This window comes from Cynocephalus volans, chromosome 1 (assembly GCF_027409185.1).
Source record: "Cynocephalus volans isolate mCynVol1 chromosome 1, mCynVol1.pri, whole genome shotgun sequence".
NCBI classification, from domain to species: Eukaryota; Metazoa; Chordata; class Mammalia; order Dermoptera; family Cynocephalidae; genus Cynocephalus; species Cynocephalus volans.
The window spans coordinates 62,318,118-62,337,326 of NC_084460.1; positions in this window are offsets into that span (position 1 = coordinate 62,318,118).

The window sequence follows — 19,209 nt, forward strand, 5'->3', positions numbered from 1 at the left end:
TAAAAACTAAAACCAAAAATAAACCAAATTGTTAAATTACTGAGAAAAAATGACAATTAACCTATAGAGGGATAAACAATATTACTCATGAATATATGTACAAAAATCCTTAACAAAGTATAGAATTCATCAATAAATAAAAGAAGTACATACTGTGAGCAAGTGTGGTTTTATTCCAGGGATGTAAGGCTGGTACTATATTTGAAAATCAATTAGTGCTATCAACCATATTAGCTTTCTGAAGAATAAAAACCATATGATTTTATAAACTTATGCAGAAAAGTATTTGACAGAATTCAGTAATACATGATAAAAACTCTCAGGAAATAGAAAAAGAAGGGAACTTCCTGAACTTGACAGCATGTACAAATAATCTATAACATATTGTCAATGCTAAGAGACTGGGTTTTCCCTTTTAGCTTAGGAACAAGGTATGGATGATGTCCATTTCCCTCACACCTATTCAACAAAGTGCTTTAAGTACTAGTCAGTTCAATAAAGCAATAAATGAAAATAAAAGGCCAGCAGATTGCAGAGGAATAAAATTATCCCTATTTGAGTTGTGATAATTGTCTGCATATAAAATCCCAAAGGAATAAGAAAAAAACTTGTAGAATTAGTAAGTGATGTTAGCAAAGTTGCAGTTTATTACATAGATTAACATGCAAAAATTAGTTGTTCACACATACTTGCATATTAGCAGTGAACGCAAAAAGACTGAAAGTAAAATTGAAATACCAATTAAATCACTTAAAATATGAGAAAATTAGGTGTAGATTCAACAAAGCATGTATCGGACTTCTTTGTTAAAAACCAGAAAATGCTGATGAAAGAAACCTTTGAGGATCTAAGTAAGTGGAGGATCACACTATGATAATGGATTAGATGATTTAAAACAGTGAAAGTGTCCATTATCCCCAAATAGTTATATAAGTTAAAGGCAATTCCTGTCAAAACCCAAGTAAGACTTTTTGTTGATATAGGCATGATTATTTTAAAATTTAAACTGAAAGACAAAAAATAAATAAATTTTACATCATGATCAAGTGAGATTCATCCCTGGGATGCAAGGTTGGTTCAACATATGCAAATCAATAAATGTGGTACACCACATCAACAAAGTCAAAGACAAAAACCATGTGATCATCTCTACAGACACCAAAAAGCATTTGAGAAAATTCAATATTTGTTCATGATAAAGACTCTCTATAAACTGTGTATAGAAGGAAAGAATCTCAACACAATTAAAGGCATATGTGACAAACCCACTGCTAATATCATCCTGAATGGGAAAAAGCTGAAAGTTTTTCCCTTAAGAACAGGAACAAGACAAAGATGCCCACTCTTGCCACTCCTATTCAACAGTGTTGTAAGTACTAGTCAGAGCAATCAGAGAAGAGAAGGAAATAAAAGGTGTTCAGAATGAAGTCAACTGTGCCTGTTTGCAGATGATATGATACCATACATAGAACAGCCTAAAGACTCTACAAAAAAAACTCCTAGAGTAGATGAATGATTTCTGTAAAGTTGCAGGCTACAAAATCAACATGCAAAAATCAGTAGCATTTCTACACTCGAACAATGAACTAGCAGAAAAAGAAATCAAGAAAGCTAGCCCATTTACAACAGTCACCAAAAAAAAAAAAAAAAAATATCGAGGAATAAAGTTAACCAAGGATGTGAAAAATCTCTACAATGAGAACTACAAACCACTGTTGAGAGAAATTAAAAAGAACACAAGAAGATGGAAAAATATACCATGCTCTTGGATTGGAAGAATTAACATTGTGAAAATGTCCATATGACCCAAAGTGATCTACAGATTCAATGCAATCCCCATCAAAATTCCAAAGATATTTTTCTCAAAAATGGAAAAAACTATCCAGACATTTATATGGAATAATAAAAGACCACAAACAGCCAAAGCAATTTTCATCAAAAAATAAAATAAAATAAAGCTGGAGGCATAGCATTACCTGACTTTAAACTATACTATAAAGCTATAGTAACCAAAACAGCATGGTATTGGCATGAAAACAGATACATGGACCAATGGAACAGAGTAGAGAATCCAGAAATCAACCCATACACCTACAGCCATCTGATCTTCGACAAAGGCACCAAGTCTATACACTGAGGAAGAGATTGCCTCTTCAGGAAATTGTGCTGGGAAACTTAGACATTCATATGTAGGAGAATGGAACTAGACCCATACCTCTTACCATATACCAAAATTAACTCAAAAAATATATTAAAGAATTAAATATACATCTTTAAACAATAAAACTCCTTAAAGAAAACATAGGGGAGACATGCCAGGAAGTAAGATTGTGTACAGACTTTATGAATACAACCCCAAAAGCACAGGCAACCAAAGGAAAAATAAACAAATGGGATTATATCAAACTAGAAAGCTTTTGCACAGCAAAAGAAACAATTAACAAAGTGAAAAGACAACCAACAGAGTGGGAGAAAATATTTGTAAAGTATACATCTGAAAAAGGATTAATATCCAGAATATACAAGGAAATCAAACAACTTAACAGCAAAAAAACTAAGAACCCAATTAGAAAATGGGAAAAGGAGCTGAATAGACATTTCTCAAAGGATGATATATGAATGGCCAACAGACAAGTGAAAAAATGTTCCACATAACTCAGCATTCAGGGAATGCAAATCAAAACCACTTTGAGATACCATCTTACTCCAGTTAGAATGGCTAATATCCAAAAGACTGAGAATGATAAATGCTGGTGAGAATGCATAGAAAAAGGAATCCTTCTACACTGTTGGTGAGACTGCGAAATTGTGCTGCCTTTATGGAAAATGGTATGGAGGGTCCTCAAACAATTACAGATAGATCTACCATATGACCCAGCTATCCCTCTGCTGGGTATATACTCAGAGGAATGGAAGTCATCATGTTGAAGGGATACCTGTACTCCCATGTTTATTGCAGTGCTATTTACAATAACCAAGAGTTGGAACCGGCCTAAATGCCATCATTGTATGAGTGGATAAGGAAAATGTGGTATATCGACACAATACAGTACTACTCTGGTATAAAAAATATGAAATACTACCATTTGCAGTAACATGGATGGATTTAGAGAAAATTACATTAAGTGAAGTAAGCCAGACACAGAAAGAGAATTACAGCATGTTCTCACTTATTTGTGGGACCTAATAAAAATACATAAATATATAAACAAATAAATGGGGTGAGAAGGAAGAAGAAACAACAATCACAACAATTCCTTGAACTTGTTAAGACAAGTGAACAGATATGATGTTGACAGGGGAGAGGGAGGAAAAGGAGGAATTGGTAAAGGGACACAAAAATCAATCACATTATATAATGATAAATTAAATAAAAAGCTAAAATAGCTAAAAGGATTTTGAAAAATAAGAATAAAATGGAAGAAATCAGAACACCCAATGTTAAGACTTCTTTTATAAGGACATTATCAAGACTGGGCTATATTGGCAGAGGGGTAGGCACATAGATCACTATATGATAATTCATGAAATTTGAAGATGTGTTGCTTAATTTCCAAAATTTTGCAGAATTTTGAACAATCTTTCAGTTATTGACTTCTAGTTTAATTCCATTGTAATTTGAGAACATAGTTGGTAATTTCCTATTTTTCCAAATTTGTTAAGATGTGGTGTAGGGTCCAGAATGAGGTGTATCTTGGTGGATATTTCATGTGAGCTTAAGAAAAATTTGTATATTCTGCTGTTGCTGTGTGGAGTATTTTATAATTGTCAGTTATATGGTGTTGATTAATAATGCCATTCAGGTCCCAACTTTCTTTTTATGTGGGTGAAAAAGAAATTCAAAGAAAGAAAAAACAGACTTTTCAACAAATGTAACTAGAATACAGAACATCACAGGCAAAGAAAAATTAACCTTGGTCTAAACCTCACACCTTGTATAAAAATTAATTAAAATTCACTGGAGGGCTGGCTGGTTAGCTTAGTTGGTTAGAGCACAACTTTTTAACACCAAGGTCACAGGTTTGGATTCCTGTACCAGCCAACCATCAAAAAAAAAAAAAAAATGCACTGGAAATTTAAATATAAAATTTTAAGCTATAAAAATTTTTAGAAAATACGTAGGAGAAAGTCTAACATCTATGACTAAGGAAAGAAGTCTTTAACTTGACACCAAAAGCACAATTCATAAAAGGAAAAAAATGATAAATTAGATCTCATCAAATTAAATAGTTTACTCTTTGGAAGACGCTATTAAGAAAACAAAAGGACAAGCTAAAGACAGACAAAATATTGTTAAGTATATATCTAACAAAAGGACTAGAATTTAGAACATGTTAAAAAAAAAAAACTCACCAGACTCAACTCTAAAGAAATAAAGGATTCAATTAGAAAAATGGACAAAAGACATGAAGAGATATTTGACAAGAGAGGATGCACAGATGGCAAATAAGCATATGAAGATATTCGCTAATTCACTATTGTTAGTCATCAGGAAAATAGAAATTAAAACCACAATGATATATCACTGCACACCTATCAGAATTTCTAAAATATAAAATAGTGACAATGCCAAATACTGGCAAGAATAGAAGAGAAACTGGATAACTGGTATATATTACTGGAAGGAATATAAAATGGTATAATCACTTAAATGTTTGACAGTTTCTAATAATAATCACCTAATAATCTGCACGAATGCTTATAGCAGATTTATTTGCTATAACCACAAAATGGAAATAACCCAGAGGCCATTCATAAGGTGAATGGTTAAACAAACTATGGTACATTCTTACTATGATATACTACTTAGCAATGAAAAGGACTAACTATCAAAACAATCAACCACCTGTGTGAATCTCTAAAGAATTACACTGAGTGAAAAAAGCCTATCTCAACAGGTTGTATAATATATGATTCTATTTATATCCTTGTATGTATATCATACGTACAACATAATTCCATTAAATCCTTGTATGTATATCATATATACTATATGATTCCATTACATCCTTGTATAATTATCATAAATGTTATATGATCCATTTACATCCTTGTATGTTATACATGCCACATGATTCTATTACATCATTGTATATATATCACACATGCTATATTATTCCATTTATATGCTTGTATGAATATCATGCATACTATATGATTCCATTTATATTTTTGAAATGGCAAACTTATAGAAATGCAGAACATACTAGGTACTAATGAGGAAGTAGGAGCAGGAGGAATGTGGGTGTGGCCGTTAAAGGGAAACATGAGAAATCACTGTGGGAATGTAATGCTCTGGACCTTGACTGTATCAATGTCAATATCCTGGATGTTATATTTTACTATAGATTTGTGAGATGTTATTATGAAATTGGGTAAAGTTCATACACAATCTCTGTATCATTTCTTACAATTGTTTATGAATCCATAATTATCTCCAAATAAAAAGTTTAATAAAAAATGAAGAAGCTATCTACATCTGCCATCTCAATCACACACCTCTGTGGCTCAATTTACATTATGTTCTTAGTGTTTAATGGCAAATTCAGTTTATTACCATTTTAGATACCTGTTTATTACACAGACAAAACCAAGTTTAGGACCATTCTTACATAACATTCTTAAATCAACAGAGTTGTGAATTTTGCTTTTTGCATAATATTAAATACCAAAATGCAACACATATTCCAGTAAAACTATGGTTAGGCTAAAACTAAAAAGTTTTACATGATCTATATACTTCTATGTAAATATTAATTAGGCTGATCTAATACGGTTAGCAAACATTTTTAGATTGTCCATTCTTTGCCAGGAATTTATGATGTAATGGTGCATAACATATACTCTGTAGATATCACAGTATTGTGGTGAGGGAGTTTGGTATACAACACAGACACTTGTATGAGATATGAAAAAAGTACTGGAGAGATAACCAACTTCCTAAGAGGGGCTTTTCCTGAGAAGGGGGCTTTTCCTGAGAAGTAGGCTTTCGTAAAGAGGGCCTATGAGAGTTGCATCTTTTAAAATGGCCTATAAATGCTGTACAGGGAGGGGAATTGAATTTTAGGAGGAATGAATGCCACGTGGAAATTTACAAAGGCGTGGGGTAGCATATCAATAGTGATGGTGGTTGTGGCTGTGATAGTAGTGACAGTGGTAGTCACCAGTGATGGTGGTGGTGTTGGAGTTAGTTGGTGGTGGCAATGTTGTTCATAGGTAGTAGCAGTGGTGGTGATGGTATTGATGTTGGTAGAAATGTTTGCTATTGGTGGTGGTGGTTGGTGAGAATAGTATGGGGGACTGTGGCAGAGTTGTTGACATTGGTGGTGGCAGAGGTGATGGTTAGTGGTATTGGGGTAGTAGTGATAAAATGGTGTTTGATGGTAATTTTGGTCATAGTGGCAGTGTTGGTGATGCTGTTGTTTTTTAGAGGTGTTGGTGACAGCACTGGTGACAATGGTAATAATAAAGGTATTGGTAGTAGTGATGGTGATGGTAGTGGAGTTGGTAGCTGAGATGGTTGTATTGGAAATGTTATGGTTGGTGGCAGTATTAGTGGTGATGGCAATGTTGGTGGCAGTGACAGGTTTTTTTTTTTTATTTTAACACTTACCTGTACATATTTGGGGGTATGGTGTACAATTTCAATGCATGCATATACTCCATAATGATTCACTTAAGGTAGACAGCATAGTGTTGTACCAGGTAGCCCACCACTTCTCCTCCCCTTCACATCACCACCCCCTGCCCCCGGCCTCTGGTAACCATTATTCTACTCTGGTAGTGACAGTTTTGGTGGAGGTGTTGATAATGGTGTTGGAGATAATAGTACGGTGTTGTTGCGGTTGCTGTTGAGGTGGTATTGGTGGTGGTCATTATAATATTGGTGTTATTGTTGATGTTATGGTTGTTTGCAGTAGTGGTAGAGGTGGTCATGGTTGTGGTGGTGGCAGTGGTGGTGATGGCTATATTGTCGGTGGTGGTGGTAGCAATGGCGGTGGTGGTAGTAGGAATGAAGATGCAGATGAGCTGGGAAATAACTTAGAGCCAAATTGATATTCTTGAATATGGTTACAGAATGGAGGCTATAGACAACCAGGAGGCTAATGTGTTGCTTCTAAGAAGTGTGTTAAAAGGACAAAAGTAAAGGCAGTGGGTGGGGAGGGTGGAATAGCAAAGATCAACAATTTCACACAATTTCAACAATATTCTCCATAAGCATTGTTGTATCTCTGAAGGCTTATTAAACCTGAAAATCTTGCTTCTATCTCCATTTCTGCCCTTGAGTCAGAATGTGACCTTCAGCAAATGATTTAAGCTCATAGCCTACATGTTCTCATTCCCCAAATTAAAGCATCAGCCTCACTAATGATTCTTCTAGAAAGGATGGCTTCTCTTGTGCTAAAGGAGCCAAAAGGCACACACTATCATTATCAGGATGAAATACAAATGGAAAATCAGGCTGACAGACACTGTGAGCTAAAGTTCCCAAGGCTGCTGCAAAGAGGATGTACTGAGGGACTGTGGGATGAGGGAAGAAAAGAATGCGGTAAAGTTTTAAAGTCCCTTATTATTTAATTATTAACATTAGGAGAGAAAGAGAGCAAACATATTCAGAGTGTGAATATAGGGATCTTAGGAAAATGAGAAAGCTAAAGTTGCCTATTATTTAAAAATAGAAAGAATAATAGAATAGAGAAAGAAATAACTGAAAAGAGTGATTATTTTAAATATGTATGCCAAAACTTTGCTCTTTTCAAATTGCTTTTGCAAGCAGCATTATTCCTGAAAATGGCTTGCAAGTGGAATAGGTATATGTAGGTAATTTAGAAACAAAGATCTGAAGGAACTTGTCTAAGGATACAGAGCTAGCTGTTGGTGGAGTTGTGATTAAACTGAAGTGTTGGCATGTTGGAAAGAGCACATAGGTGGGTAGATAGAGTTATGGGTACACATTCCTGGCTACCTATCTTTCCCACTTCCTCACCAGGGAAGCTCACATCTGAAGCAGGGGCAGGGCCCTCCAGAGACCCTCTTCCTCATGCACTTGGGGGACAGTATGATGATGAAGTCTCCCCAGAAATGAGAAGTATCACCTCTATGGCTACTCCAGAAGACTGCTGTGGTGATAGAAGGAAAGGGAGGCTGGGACCCCCAGAGACCCAACCAGAGGTGACTGAAGGGAGAAGGAGAAAGAGGCGATGAGCTAGTGTCTTCATCACTAATTGCAGGGCAACCAAAGATTTGTCCAAAGATAAAATGCTTTTCAAATAACAGAGTGGAAATAAATAACCACTTAATTTTTTATTTTATTTTATTTTATCAATATACAGTGTAGTTGATTTTCATGTCCCTTTGCCGATTCCTCCCTCCCCCTCACTCTTCCCCCTCCCACTCATCAACATCATATCTGTTCACTTGTCTTAAGTTCAAGGAATTGTGATTGTTGTATCTTCTTTCCCCCACCCCACTGTTTGTTTGTGTATTTATTTATTTATTTTTAGCTCCCACAAATAAGTGAGAACATGTAGTATTTCTCTTTCTGCATCTGACTTATTTCACTTAATATAATTTTTTCTAAGTCCATCCATGTTGCTGTGAATGGTAGTATTTCATTCTTTTTTACAGCAGAGTAAAATTCCATTGTGTAGATATACCACATTTTACTTATCCACTCATCAGATGATGGATATTTGGGCTGGTTCCAACTCTTGACTATTGCAAATAGTGCTGCAATAAACAGGGGAGTACAGGAATCCCTTTGACATGATGATTTCCATTCCTCTGGGTATATTCCCAGCAGTGCAATAACTTGGTCATATGGTAGACCTATCTGTAATTGTTTGAGGAACCTCTGAACCATTTTCTACAAAGGCTACACCATTTTGCAGTCCCACCAAAAGTGTGGGAAGGTTCCTTTTTCTTTGCAACCTCGCCAGCATTTATCATTCTCAGTCTTTTGGATATTAGCCATCATAACTGGAGTGAGATGGTATCTCAGTGTGGTTTTGACATTATCCTTTCCTCTCCTTAACGTTGGAAGAATATTTTAGAAACTAATATCTTCTATGGTGAAGAAATGATTAACTAATTGTTAATTGTTCCTCTCATATAATTTTTGATTTAACACTGCTTAAATTTAAAAGGACAGGTTCATATAAGTTCATTTTTGTTAAATGTATTATGTATCTAATTTTCTCATTGGATGATATCTGGTGTAATGGTTAATAAACATTAACTAATGCTGGATATGGGCAGTTGGGTTAATGTTTTTCACTTGTCTTTTTATTTTCCATATTGCTACAATTTGTATGCAAATAATAATACAAATATTATTTGTATGCAAATAATATTTAAAACAAACAAAACAAAAAATAAGTAAACCACAAATATAATAGGCAACATGGGAATTTGCCTAGTTGCAAGAAAGAAAATAAGACTTTTTTAAAAGGTCAATTTAACAAAAGTAAGGAAAGGAATGAGGGGGAAAATAACAGAAAATATTACAAATGGTAGCTATAAAATAAAGTAGAGGACTATATCCAATCATATCAATTATAAAATGAATTTAACTGATTAGATTGCCCTTAAAAATATATATGAACTTGGACTGTGTTGTAAAACAAAAACAGTAAGAGCAAACAAAGCAAAAATACGTAAGAGAAACTATGAAAAGGTGACAAAGATTTATTGACAAGTAGAAACAAAAAAGCAGTGGTTCAATATCACTATCAGACAATGTGTTCAGAGCCAACTACCAACCAGAAGATAGGAACCATTGATTTTATTACCTGACAGTAAAATTCAAAGCATTTAAATTACAAACCATTAGAGAGTACAATTTCTGGAAAGTTGAAGTAGATGTACTTAAACTAAATACAACTAAAAAGCCTGGACTCTGTACAAACAAACATAAGAATACTCTGAAAGGTAGAGAGTAGAAGGACAACTGGCTAGGTAACTCAGGATCCAAATAGCAACAGGTTGGTACCAGTGCAGGCTGAGTGCAGAGCCTGGACTCCTCTCCCTATGGCAGTAACAAGGAAGCAACCCCTTTCCCCCAACAGAGCTGTGTTGTAAGAGGCATGCTTAAAATACAAGATTTAAATAAAACCCAAAGTCTTATAATAACACCAAAATTGCCCGGATTATAATCGAAAATCATTCATCATACCAAGAAATGGAAAGTTCTTTCAAAGATGATCAACCGATACCAACAGTGAAAAGACAAAGATGTTAGAATTATCTGACAAAAATTTTAAAGCAGTCATTATAAAAAAATTACTTTAACAAGCAATTAAGAACAATCTTGAAACAAAAAGTAGAAACCTTCAGAAAAGAAATAGAAAGTCTCAGCAAATAAAGAGATGATATAAAGAAGAAACAAATTAAAATTTTAGAACTGAAATGTACAATAACTGAAATAAAACTTCAAAGGAGGAGGGCATAGCAACAGAATGGAGATAACAGAAGAAACCTGGAGAGAGAACAATAAAAATTACCCAATCCGAACAAACACTTAAAAATAACCTGTACAAAGTAAACAGATTCTCTGGGACCTGTAGCGCTATGACAAAAGGCCTAATTTTGTATTATTAGAGTTCCTGAAGGAAAAGAGAAAGAAAGTGGGGCTGAAAAAGTATTTGAATAAATAATGGCTAAAATTGTGCAAAATTTGACAAAAATATAAAATCTACAGATTCAAGAGGCTAAGCACACTTCAAAAAGTACAAACAAAAAGAAATCTATACCAAGACACATCATAGTAAAACTTCTAAAACATGTACAGAGGACACTGCCTAATGATGACTAAACCACCAAAAAGATGCAGCCATACTAAAAATGTATGCACCAAACAACAAAGCTGAAAAATATATGAAGCAAAAACAGAGACACAAAACCAGAAACAAACAAATCCATAATTAGTTGGAAATTTCAACACCTCTCTCTCAGCAATTGATAAACCAAACTGACAGAAAATCAGCAAGGATATAGAAGTCAACATTATCAACCAAAAGGAATGAATCAACAATTGTAGAATAAGTCACCCAACAAGAGCAGAATACACTCTTTTCAATAAGTCTCTGAACATAGAACAAATGCAGATTATATGCTGGGATATAAAACAAGACTTGACAAATTAAAACATTAAAATTGTACAGAGTTTTCTCACCATCAATCTATAAATCAATAATAAAATGATAACAGAAGAATCTCCACATAATTAGAAACTAAATAACACACATCTAAATGATCCATGGCTCACAGAGGAAGTATCTGGGGAAACAGAAAATACATAACTGAACAAAAACAAAAAGACAACATATAAATATGGAGGTCCCAGATGAAGCAATGCTAAGAGGTAAATTTATAGTGCTGAATGTTTCCATGTTTTATATGCCAGTCCAAGGCTTGCCAGAGATGTGATTGAACAGCCAGGTCATTAGCTGTAGCCCAAGAGCAGGTAGGCTCACAGTGCTCCTCATGCTACACTCAAATTGCCAAAACTGCATGGATTTCCATTAGGGCTTGGAAGTGAAGGCTAGCAGTGGTGCACAAAGACAATAAATCAATATCAATAATAAATTCAGTATTGAGGGCCATGACAATAGAGATTTGCAGGAACCCAGAGAGACCTACCCATAGTCCAGCTTGGGCAAGAGTTCTGGTGTTGATGGCCTCAGACCCCAAATCAGAGAGCTGTTTTCCCCTCATATTGATGCTAGGATAGTGAGGATCATGGTCACTTGTACACGAGCATCTAGGGAGCCCAAGAAGTGCGATTTTCCCATCCCCCCATTAAATTCTAACCTTGGCATACTACCTTCTGTATCCTAGGGGACAGAGTGACATTGGCTTAATCAACATCTAGTCCTGTTTATTTCTGAAAGTGGAGAAGTTTGGGAAAAAGTAGGTGGGGTTCTCATACCCTGCCCCCAGGCTACAAGAACAGGAAGAGGGGACAACACCTATACCAACCACAGGATTGCCAAAGTGCAGACCTCAGCAGGGTCACCTATCAGGATTTGACTGCAAATTTTCTGGGATGGGGAGGGAGTGGAGAGCTGGGTGGATCAGAGGGCCAGGCTGACAGCTGTTTCCCAGTCAGACCTCTCAGGGGTGGTGCAGAACAGGCCCACTCAGAAGTCTGTGGTGGCTGCTGCCTGCATTCTGTTTTCTGGGCAAAGGTTTCTGTCAGGGCACTCTGAGGAGGGGTTCTGTAGTGATGCATCCTAAACTGTACCACTCTTCCTTATTAACTGCAGCAGTATACTCTGGAGGGAATCTAATTAAGCCTCTAAGTTCTCTTCCAGGCTACCAGGCAAAGCAATCCCAACAGGCTCTAAATTCTTTTGTTTTTTTCTGAAGTTTCAACAACTTGCAGCCTCAAAGGGTGTTTATCAGTGACAGGGACCTGCTTAGAGTTATGCAACTTACGGGAGCTTCCCAACAAAGTGGCTAGGGACCTACTTCCCTTCCTTCCTCTTAACTCCTCTTTTGGATCTCTAATCCAACCTACTGGGGAGCTTAACCAGGGAACTGAATGCAACAGAGAAGGATCAAAATTCCCGTTAGCACTGAAAAGCTTATGTGGGCAATCTGCTAGCATCCTCCAAAAATGTCCTGTGGCTTCTACTAGCACCCCCAAGACCCACTGGCATGGCTGTCAAAGTACCCCATGAGATCCTCTAGTATCTTCCAAGGCTCATTGGCAAGGCACCCTGCAGGACCCTCAGACTCTTGTAAACAAAGTGCTAGCACCACTCTAGAATGCCCCACATTCTCCACTAGCACGTCCCAAAGGTGCCCCATCATATCTTCAGATTTTTTCCTCTTACAGAATGTTATTGTACTTAACAGACTATCCTGCTTCATGTGCCACTTTGTCAGGGACTCAGCTGATCTGGAGAAAGCTGCCAGGTGTCAAAACAGCCAAGTAAGATAACAAACTGAAATGAAAATAATAGTCCAGTCTTTGAGTACTTACTGTGATAGTATAAGCAAGAAGCTAACCTGGAGAATGTGCCAGCTATCCCCATGGTCCATTGTCCCCAGTGGAATGGTGCTAATCAAAGGTCACGTGTGTCAGACATAGGGATCATCTGTTTGCCAAGGGAGTCCAGGACAAAAGACTCCTGCATCTTATAAGCCCAGTGGCATAGGGAAAAGAGAGGAGGAGGACCTAGGAGTGGAAAAGTACTGAGTTCTTAGTCACAGTAGAGAAGAAGTGTCTTCAGGGGGCTCCCCTTCTCTCCCTGTCAAGGACGTTTCAGCAGAGGCACCTGGGCTGAAAGCCCCAGGCAGAAGCCTCTAAATGGAGGTGTCTGGGCTAGGAACGCAGATCATAAGAGCATGGCCCAGCAGGGAGCCTGAGTCTTGACTGTAACTCCCTTCAGGGACAGCAATGCATTGGCCGTACAACAAGTCCGCTGTGCAGAAGGCAGGGAAAGCCTTTGTAATTGCCTATGGTCAGGCCTGCAAAATCACATGCAGATTATTACACAGGAGCTGAACTCCTTAGACACTAGAAAGAAGAGCAACATAAACCAAAAACAAGGAGAAGAAAGGAAATAATAAAGATAAGAGCAGATCAACAAAAATTAAAACAGGAAAACAATAGAGAAAGCAGTGAATTAAAGTGTTGGTTCTTTGAAAAGATCACTAAAATTGACAAACCTCTAGAAAGTATGACAGCAATGAAAAAGAGACAAGATACAAATTACCAGTATCAGGAATCAAACAGCTGATATCTCTACAGACCCTGCAGACTGCAAAGTGACAATAATGGAATATTATGAACAACTCTACACAGGTAAAATTGACACATAGATGAAACAGAATGATTGCTTAAAATCTACCTCAAACCATTACAACTCACCCGATGATATAAATAATTTGAGTAGCTCAATAACTATCAGAAAATTGAGTGTATCATTGAAATAATTTTCGAAAAAAAAACCCTTCTAAGCCCAGCATACTGAACATTTAAACAATTAACACCAATTCTACACTTTGTCAGGGACTCAGCTGATCTGGAGAAAGCTGCCAGGTGTCAAAACAGCCAAGTAAGATAACAAACTGAAATGAAAATAATAGTCCAGTCTTTGAGTACTTACTGTGATAGTATAAGCAAGAAGCTAACCTGGAGAATGTGCCAGTTGCTCCACGTCATCCTCCAGGACATTTATCTGCACTTCAAAGAACTCTGCTTTCTGCTTCAAATCTCGATCAATTTGCAGTAAAGTGAGCAGTATAGCCAGGTTCTGGTCAGCAGAAAAGTGGCCACCGAGAACCACATTCTCAAGGATAGCCACATTTCCTCCCCCTCCCAAGGGGTTCTCTGCTGTAATACCTGGTCTATACTGACTTGTAGTACAGTGAGCAGCAACCAGATCCCATTCAACAGGAAAGTGGCCATAGGGCACAACATATTCAAAGGTAGCCACATTTCCTCCTTCTCCCAAGGGCTTTTGACTCCCATACCTGCTTTAGAATCCTGCTACAGACTATGCCAATTGTAAAGCTAGGGCTGGAGCTCATAGACCCCTTGAGCCCATTGTCCAGACTGGGCCACAAACTCTTCACATGCAGGTCTACAAGCTAGGTAACAGGAAAAAGTTCCTTGGAGCCATGAGTGAAGAAATAATAGGCTTTATTTCTAGATGCAAACTCTGCTGACCAGCAGTTCAAAGCCACTGCCTCGCACACTCTAAAAAACACACAAGAATAGCACCAAGCTAAAAATACATGGGCACGCATGTGCACTAACCACCCCCACACAACTTGTTTACAAAGAATGTGCTACACCACCCCCAACCAGACCTGAAGTGAAGGGGCCTAACTAAACTACTCTATTTTCCCCACATCTGCCCCTTCAGGGTCCCTCACTATAAAATCTATGTGTTCAGAATCTTCCATGATGTTCCCTTAGCTAGGATAAATGACCCTTATATTCATATAACCTACTGTCTGTTCAATATGCCTTAAGACTTGTCCTTAAGGCTTGTCCTGTAGTTTTGTCCTTTCAACTATTAGCTGCACATGTCTGGTTAGTAGTCATGATTGGTGTGATTTCCCATGGGAATCCTGTAGTCATACTGATGGGAAGTTCAACACATATTCAGTAGGCTGACACATTGATCATGCAACTCTGGTGCAGTGCCTGCACCCAGAACACTATGGGCAAAAGGACAGAGGGTTATTGGTACCAAGAGGGGAAGTTCTCACCCCTCTGGTAAGATACTTGCCAGTTTGCCAAACTGAGAAAGGATGGCTGCAGGAATAGATATCTTACCTGGTTTATGATACCATTCTTTATCCACTAACACTGTTGTATCAACAACAGTGAAGATGTATCTGAAATTCTCTGACCTTGGCAGTGATCTCGCAAAGTCCACTTGCCATCGAGTCAGGGGCACCCTTCCTCAAATTATTTGCCCATCTGTATGGGGCACCTGCCAGGGGTGTGGACTCCTTTGAGCACATACTGGACAAGCACGACAGGCATTCATTACATTTTCCCATTTTATAGGCAAGGCCCATCTTTGAGCTGCCATCCACATAGTTTTGCTGTCAGCATGCCGCATTTGTTGATGTAACCACTGGACTACATCAGGAGCTGGGGCTCTCTCCAGCCATCTTACCTTAGCCAAGGCATCAGCTTCACCATTTCCTGGACTGGCTAAGGGGAAGTGTCCTGTGACATGGAAAAGAGTTACTTCTTTCTCATGTTCCAATTCCCATAACTCTTGCCACATGGCTTGTCCCCATAGGCGTCAGTGGCCTACCATCCACCATTGATATTTCCAAGTAGAGATCCAAAGGGTTAAACCTTTGTACACAGCCCAGCTGTCAGTACAGATGGTTAATGGCCCAGGCTCATTTTTTATCACCCTACATGCTACTCTCGATTCAGCCCATTGACTGCTTTGCCCCATGCCATTTTCATACCACATGGTGTCTGCTAAGGGCTGGATAGCAACAGCTGTCCATGATGCTGAGGGTTCCATGCTAGAGCCATCTGTATACCAAGCATGCTCTGTGATAGGTCCCTGTCCCTCATGGAAAGATGTAGCCTCCACCTCCACGGGTAAGGGTTGTGCCAAAGTTCCCTCCACAACTTCTACTGGGCCTAGCACAGTTTGCAACTCTTTGGACAGAGGACTCGTTGACACGTGCTTCTTTGTTCTATATATGCTGCCCATTTAGACAGAGTGGGAGTCTGAGTTATGCCCATTTTAGGGTTGGTTGCCCACGTGCACAGCCAACCTATTATGCGGTATGTCATCTTTACTAAGACTTTGGCAGTTCCTGTGATAGCTTCAGTGGCTATCAAGGCAGAATACACAGCTGCTAACTGTTTTTCTATTAGAGTGTGACGCACTTCCAGTGAGTGAGTGCACTTCCAGAGCTGAGACCAGAATCGTACAGGTGTTCAGAGTCAGTCTTGTCTCTGCCACAACCCCATCCTAACCCCTCTTGGGTGATATGTACATCTAATTCAAAAGGCTTGGTGGGATCAGCCACTCTTAAAGCCTGTACTTGCTGTATTGCCCTTTTTGTAGCTCAGTAAACCTGTTCTACTTTCTCAGTCCAATCCCAGGGGGCTTCTTTCTTTGTCAATGCATACAGTGGGCATGCCATTTGGGCCATATGGGGTACAAAAGTTCTCCAATGCCCCAAAAGTCCCAAATATGTCCCACACCTACAGCTGTGGGTCGAGGGTATGCCTGTATCTTGTCTATAATAGCTTCTGGGATGACTCTCATCTTACCCGGCCAGACCACTCCTAAGAATTTGACTGACAGCCCAGGTCCTTGCACTTTGGCTGTGTTCATGGCCCACCCACATGGTTCCAAATGACTTAGCAGCACTGGAGCTGCCTAGGTTAAATCTGCAAGAGAATCGGAGGTTAGTAACATCAATGTAGTGAAACATTGCAACCATGCTCGACCTAGTACACTTGGCTAGGTCACCACCCACTAAACCATGACAGATGGTTGGGCTATGTAGATAACCTTGGGGTAATAACTGAAAGGTCCATTGCCTTCCTTCCCAGGTGAAGGCAAACTGATCTTGGCTATCAGCTGAGATTAGAATAGAGAAAAAAGCATTTGCATGGTCCAATACATAATGATAAGCTCCCAGCTGAGTTGTCAGTTGATCCATCAAGTTGTGAACTGAAGGCATGGCTGCATGCAAAGGAAGTACTACTTTGTTTAGTTCTCGATAATTTACAGTCATTCTCCAGGTACCATCAGGCTTTTTCATTGTCCATACCAGAGCATTAAATGGGCTATGAGCTGGGCGAATAATGCCAGATTTCTCCAACTCCAATATAGTGGCACCTATCTCTGCATAGCCTCCTGTTAGGTGATACTGCTTTACATTAACTACATGTCTTGGCTTGAGTAACATCTGTGGGTAATGTTTAGCATATCCTCGTAACATAGGCTTTACTGTCCATATTTGCAGCCGAAACTCTCCAACTGTTGTTTGCAGGTACAAATCATAAAGTACATCCATACCTAAGATGTATTCAGCTACAGAAGATATATGTACAGTATACACATGAGGAGGTAATCTTCCTATGCCCAATGGCAATAACACAGCTTTGACCTCAGTAGTATGTCCTCCATAGCCATCTGTATGAACTGTGGCCCCTGGAAATTTATCTGGATTTTCATATATCGGGCTACATTCTGCACCTGTACCCACCAATGCCAAAACACACTGCACATTTGTCCTCGACCAATATATTGCCAATTCAACATAAGGCCTGTTGTCCTCACTTTCCCCCAAAACATGAATACCTTGGCCTGTTCCCTAATCAAAATGGAACATTTTATCCATCTCCTTGGGAGCAACCAAAAAATCCTTTAAATCCACTGAACGTACCTTACTACCTGTTTCCAGACGTTTGGTGAAAGGCTGTTCAGGGTGTGATTGCTGCCACAAGGCAAACAGGACTACATTTGGCTGCTGGTCAATTTTCTTGCCATCAACCCCTGCTGCAAGCAAGTCAAGCCACATCTGCTTATGGCTCGTCTTGCTTGGTCCCCTAGGGATAAAATCCCGAGCATTTCTTGGGGGTTTGGTCTTAGCCACCTTTCAGACCCCTTTTGCTAGTCTGCTGTCCTCTACTTCACCCAAGCTGGCTATCACGGTTGTTACCTCATGTATAGGAAGACAAACGTATGGGGCCAGTATGGCCATCAGTGACATAAAGGACATTGACGGGGCATTCTGCAGCACTATGTCTCTTATGCTGCCTGTAAAATTTTCATCGTCCGGGCCACGAGTGTTCACATTAAACGTGGACTGCCACATCCCCAGCTCTCGAATTATTTGAACGAACTCAGTATATGTTTGCCATTTACTCACAGTCTTGGGCAGTTCTCCAGCAATTGCCCACACGGTTTGGGCAGCTACATTCACCCATTCCATTAAGAAATGATTATCTGGCCCTTGTGTATATCTACGGCTATTCTGTAGACACTGCCTCAGGGATGGGTATACAGTAACGGAGGCCAATTTTTCCATCTCCTCACCAGAGCATATCACACTATTCACCCGTAGGTCCCATAACTGCAGCATCCAAGCAGCTAGGGGCTCCCCCTGTTTCTGCTGGAACTGTCCCCCCAAGTCAACCAATTCATCCTGGGTATATGGGACATAGGTAGTGAATTGGATCACCTGTGTATTGCCCACTGGTTGTTGGCCCGGTCCCATAGGCTGCTCATGTTTCACTTTCTGATGCACAACAGGTCATGCCAGGAGACACACAGTCTCCTCCAACTCACCACTGGGTTTGTTGTCTTCCCTGGTGTGACAGGCAGGAGTGGCCAGTTGCTCCACGTCATCCTCCAGGACATTTATCTGCACTTCAAAGAACTCTGCTTTCTGCTTCAAATCTCGATTAATTTGCAGTAAAGTAAGCAGTAGCCAGGCTCTGGTCAGCAGAAAAGTGGCCAACGAGAACCACATTCTCAAGGATAGCCACATTTCCTCCCCCTCCCAAGGGGTTCTCTGCTGTAATATCTGGTCTATACTGACTTGTAGTATAGTGAGAAGCAACCAGATCCCATTCAACAGGAAAGTGGCCATAGGGCACAACATATTCAAAAGTAGCCACATTTCCTCCTTCTCCCAAGGGCTTTTGACTCCCATACCTGCTTAGAATCCTGCTACAGACTATGCCAATTGTAA